General features: G+C 36.3%; 1 protein-coding gene across 1 annotated transcript in view; it reads left to right on the top strand.

Moving 5' to 3' along the window:
• Window positions 1–6,301, top strand: part of LOC123540783 (uncharacterized) — a 112,472-nt gene that overhangs the window by 72,966 nt on the left and 33,205 nt on the right. The gene's annotated exons all lie outside the window — the stretch shown is intronic.

A 6,301-nucleotide genomic window follows, 5' to 3' on the forward strand; every position in this document is an offset into this window, starting at 1 on the left:
ACCCCTCTAGAGATAGGTCTGACCCAACCAGGGGCCTTGGTTCTGAATAATATACGTTTGGACACTTTAATTTCGACTTCTTAAGGTATAGGTCCATGTTTCGAAGAAAAAAATTCGAAGGTCATCAAATCATAGAAAGAAAGCATTGTTTTACATGAAAATACAACAGTATATAAAACATTTATATTATTGTACAGACCCATTGTTAATTTATTCATATATATATTGAATTCCAGAAGGGGACTACATGAAGGGGACACACTTCTGGACAGTCCAGTGCCTTTAAAAACGCACCATTTTTAAAAAGCTGTTACATGTCTCCGTTTTGATGCATTTGCACCATTGTGCGAGTGTTTAAACTTTACATAACTAAGTAAAACATCGTTTTGACAATTGTTTACATTTATTTCTTTACAAATGGCATTCTTATTTAAAGGAGGACAACCCATTGAAAATATTTTAAGTATCCAACTCTGTAGGGCAGAACAGTAAAACATGTATTGGACAGATAAGTTGTGTGTCAAGATGTTGTTCATTCGTTAAAAAATCTGTTGTTTTGTGATATACTGCTAAACCTTAACTTTATATATGTCTTAGCCTTACCAGTGAAAAGTACAATAATTAAAATATTTGAAATTCAGGTGTTAAGTTATATGGTGTACCATTTGGGTCGGAAGCCTGCTTTACGTGTGCGTACCGTGATTTCAAAAAATACGTGCACATATGAAAATACGTCCACGTTTAACTTTTTATCTGCTCTTGGTTGATTATGTAAGTGGACATTTATAAAGACGTGCATATATATTTATCCCTGCTTATGTTATTATACATGCACTTATAATTTACTCGTGCAACTCAATTTATGCATGCACCTACATATTTACGTGTACGACGTATATATTTACGTGTGCACGCACATTCTAGACACACTTGAATACACGCGTGCAACTATATAATATATTAACAAATGTACGCGTCAAAGTAAGCAGTATAAAGTTGGCAGTTAGCAGTTGCAGCAGTTAACTGCTAGAACTGCTGGCAGTTCTAGCATTTTAACATTGCGAATGTATGAAATGTCTTTAATTACAAAGCTGAAAAATATCAACGCTTTTAGTGAGAATGTAACATCTATATACATTTTGAAATAGCATAATCCTACGGATCGCCGGAAGTTTGCACTGGAGTAGTACTTGCAATTTTGCTGCTTTTATGTTTTAATAGCAGTAACAACATTCTTTATTCTATTACTGTTGCAACAACAAACATTAAATTAACAGAATCCATATTACTACTGTATTCCCAATTTTGAGGGCGAATCATATGTAGCTACGTTTATTCTGGAAAAAATATCTAGCATAAGCATATTTTAACATAAAAATTATATAAACAATATGCAGAGTATACGGCCTACACCTGCGAAAGAATTTCACGAGTCTTGTACGAGTGACTTATCCACGCAGCGTGTAACTGACTAGTATTCTTTGGATAATTAAAACATGGTTCTGCTGTTTATTATTTTGATCGATTGTAATATGTTTTTCCTAATGTAAAAACGTAGATGGAAGAATGGGGAAGCACTAGTTCACGTCACATTTAAGGCACTAAATATTGTAGGTGGACGCGTCACCGTGGTAATTGTGCTAACAACGCTGAACAAGAAATATCTTTAAAAAAGATGGTCGGCGTGATGTAACTGAAGCACAAGTTATATATGGGCAGAAACCTGTATTATTTTTTTTTTGGCAATGTTGAAAGGGGGCCTCTGTGATGTTTTGTATAAATGAGGACAGTAGTTCTGAAGAAGACTGTGTTTAGAAATTGTGGAGAGACACACTACGGACACCAAACAACACAAAAGCTCACTTTGAGCCTTTGGTGCTTTAAAAGATGGTAACAGTAAGCAAACAATATTGAAATACGTTCTATACTTTATTTCTGGAATTGTTGGAAGCAACATGAACCCTTACCCTACTTAAGCTTATTATCAAATTTGTTTATCATTCAGAATATGACTGTACAGTACTGTTTTCACCGGAAAAATAATTTAAAATTTAGAGTCTAAAATTTAACAGTATCGGACATGTTGTTGCAGGTTAGTAATGATTTGCACTGGTTAGAAATTGTTGTTGTAATGAAGGGTAAGAGTTAATGACTATATAAAACAAATAACCTTTTTGTAAAAACAAAACTTAAGGAAATGAAACTTAACAAAACAGAAATAACGTAACAAGAAAACTTAACAAAACAGAAATATGTCCGGAGGAGCAGATGAATATTTGGTTACGCACACCTTTTCAAATGATACGCATACAACCCGATGGTGCTGTACTTATAGAGGTTATAGATGGCGAACGCGTTGTCATTTCACTCAGTGTCACACATGACTCAGAGTGAAGCATTTCAGCTTCCTCAGTCAATTGACGAGTACTTGATCTTCTAAACGAAGATCTGAGAACGACCCATCACATACGTCTTCTGTATATTTGGATTTCCAGTATTGCCCATTTTATTTTAACCACAGACACTGTCAAATGCCAAAGATAAGAAAAATATCGGTATTTTAGGCTCGAACCCGGGACCCTCGCTTACAAAGCATGGCCTACCGACATGGCTAACCCGTCATTGACAATACGACATCAGAATTGTAAATATTAAAAGTCAAGTACAGTGATTGCAAAATGTTGTAAAGGCTCTGATTGGCTACGAAAGGTCGTCAGAACGAGGGCCCTAATAGGTCGTTCTCAGATCCTATGCGTAGCGAATAGATATTACTTTAGTCAGATTGTTCTCCAGTCAGCCACTCTATAAATCTCCATTATGTTGAAATAGAGGATTTACCAAGCAAACGACGTACTTGTTCGCACATCAGTCATACGAGTCATAAAAGCGTGCTTAATACGGCACGCCGAAAAAACTTAGGAGTGCGTAGAATGAGTTCTATCCAGCGTATCTAGTAATCCATACACTGTGCGTAAATTAGCTTTTAAGTGTAACAAGCCTTTCATATATGAAATAGAAGATTAACTGTATATAATATCAGCACTCTTTATTCGTACCTGTTAAATGTTATCTTCATGTTAGAATTAAACTATTATGTTTTGCTTCACCAACGATTGTCAGTATGCTTAAAAACCTAATTACAAAATGTGCACATATTTAGTGCTCTGTTACTATACAGCACTAAAAAGCCTTTTTTTCAGAAACAGGTTGGTTCCTGTTGAAAAATGTTTACAGTTTCAAATTGTTGCGACATCAACCATTTCTGTCAATTCAGCATACAACGCCACATCAAATCTTTGGTACTGAATTAATAAAATTATTGTCTAATACCTTTATACAGAATAAGACTTCTAAACATCAATATGTTTAAATTGTAGTTACAGTAATGTAACAGTTATGATATACGTAACATATGTCTTGTCAAAACAATCAGTCACCATTCTATTTACCTAGACTCATTTCATTTTAAATCATTATTTTGTGTGAGGGGTGGAGGTGGGAGGAGAAGGAAATATATCAATCTACTAGGCTAATGCTATTTAGTGAGAGATACGCAAACATTAGAAATAAGCAAGTCAAAACAGGAGAGCGTCCGGCCAAACACCAAAGTCCACCCTTGCTCGGAAACCAGACCTTAACCAGGATGGCCACCACCCGGGCGTGTCGGGCGTCCACCCGCTCTACAACGATCACCCGGTGGCACCCCAGTTTCTTCTACCGTTGCGGGACTGGACCCCGACACCGAAACTCGCCATTTTACGTTCTGCCCAGACTTTGACGCACCCCCACTCATTTTCCTTCTTGTTATACATTATGTTTATTCTTTTTACCCCTCCTTTGTTCAATTACAATGATAAATAACTACTTGAATATAAATGCATGTAAAATGCATATACGTCTTATATCATTTCCGCAGCCTTAACGTACTAAAACGTATAAGCGCCTGATGGCCCTTTCACGCTTCCGTACAAACAACATTTATTACACAAAACTTATTTTGAAAATATTTCTGAAATGTCTAGGTCTGCAGCTCTAAAACATCTGAGGCATACACCGACACTCTCAGACAACATCAAAAATGACATTTTGAGCGATTTGATGAAGTTCCTAAATTATCTATGTACCCTTGGTCCGTTACGGACCCCTGTGGGATTTCTGTTTATCCAGAGCTAAAGTACGTTTTCGTAGATTAAAAGCTGACATGCTGTACTAAAGCCCTGGGGTGCGTTTCATAAAGAATCCCAAGTCTTATTCCTAAGTGTAAAGTTAGGACTTGAATAAGATTGCACTTATGTGCGTTTCAAGAAACACTCGTATCTCTCGTACGTAGGAATAATCTTAACTTTTGACTTAGGACAGTTTCAACACAGTGACGTGACGTGACGCGCACCTACTTGGAAACGTAAATAACAACAAAATTTAACCACCGCATAATCCTGAAACTTTGCGATTATTTAGCCTTCTTGTTTCTGACTTGCAACAAATCTTATTTTTGATTGTACAGAATTGATCCTAGTTTAATTGTTTTTACAAAAATAGTCGTGAAAAACACGCTTAATTTCTAAATACCGACTATAAATATGGCTTAAAAGTGTCATAGTTTTCGTCTACATATGTTTAATCGATCGAACTTTATCCGCACATTCGATGAAGTTCGTGATTTATTCAAAAGTATAATTTATGCTAAAATTGATAAATTATTCTGATGTTTTTAATGCTTTTCTGTTTGTTTGTGGAGATGTGGCGCAATTGTAGAATTATATAGCACTGTTTTGTGTCTGATAAACAACTATAGGTATATATACATTTTGACTACTTATATGTAATTTTAGACATAGAAGATTTCAGCGCCAGATGTGTGGTTTAGACAACCCTTAGAAGTTATCAATGCCATGCCACCCCTACCTCTCTTGTAAGAAAAAGATACTGCATATATTAATATTTATAGACAAAGCGCCTCCCAGTTATAATCAGTATTGATTGTTGGGCAGTAGGCCTAAAATGTAGATGTACTGTAGATGTTTATTTGTTTTATTTATTACGTGCGTAATGTAAAAAAATCCAGGTATGTATGTTGCCAAAACAAGATTTATTAAATTGTAGCACCTTTAATGCAAGCAGGCGAGTATGATACCCCATTATGCGTTCCCACACCCCCGACAGTGTCTAATTTCACTGAATTAGGGGTTCATTCCGCATCACATATATGCTTAAACATAGTACTTACAAGTGCAAGTAATGTAAGGCACCTTTCGTTAGCAGAAAATGTTATTTCAAAAAGAATTTAAAAAAAAAACAAGAAAAAAATATTTATAAACTGTCGTTGGGAAAGCTATGAGTCACCGCCTGGAGAGGTCGAAACAGTTTATGTCAATGTTAATACATGTATTTCTCATAATCTTACTCAAAATGGTACTTTCAGCGGTTCAAATTTTCGAAATAGTGACCTTTTCATGTCCAAAGTCCCCTAAGATTATATGCAACAAAATTCGCCAGAATGCACCATTTTTATCTGTCTCAAAAGTTCCTTGTGGAGGCCCCGGACCCCCATCAGCGTCTATACTACTGTATACATCGGATATCCGCGAAATATTAGGATCCTCGATATACTTAACTATTAGCAAATAAAATTTGGAGTGTGCTATTCATATCTGAATCACATAATAAGAAGTAGAAGTATCAGTTTTAAGTATTACAAGATTAAAAAAGCCCGCCTGCTTAGCTCAGTAGGGAGAGCGTTGGTCTACGGATCGCGGGGTCGCGAGTTCGATCACCGGGCGGAGAGTATGTTTTCCGTGACGATTTGATAAAATACATTGTGTCTGAAATCATTCGTCCTCCACCTCTGACATTTCATGTGGGGAAGTTCCACCTCTGATAATTTATGCGGGGAAGTTGGCAGTTAATTGCGGAGAACAGGTTTGTACTGGTACAGAATCCAGGAACACTGGTTAGGTTAACTGCCCGCCGTTACATGACCGAAATACTGATGAAAAAAGGCAATAAAACTCAAAACAGAAAAACAAAACAAGATTTTTAAAAAAAAGTCGACAACTTAACAATTTTCTTCTTTTTTCCCCCATTTCCTTTGTAGGGATAACACGCGTTATAACATCTGCAGAATTTTGAGGGATTGGCTAGTGCCCGAGCCCAGTAGGGCGAGGGTACGGTAACTACCAACGTATCCCGATTCTGAAGATGTTATGACACGAAATGAACATGCGCTAACGCTATTCTAGCATACAGTGCGTAAAATCTAATAAATGAGAACATTGTCCTTCAACGTCATTAAATTTCCATG

This window comes from Mercenaria mercenaria, chromosome 16 (genome assembly GCF_021730395.1).
Source record: "Mercenaria mercenaria strain notata chromosome 16, MADL_Memer_1, whole genome shotgun sequence".
Taxonomy (NCBI): Eukaryota; Metazoa; Mollusca; class Bivalvia; order Venerida; family Veneridae; genus Mercenaria; species Mercenaria mercenaria.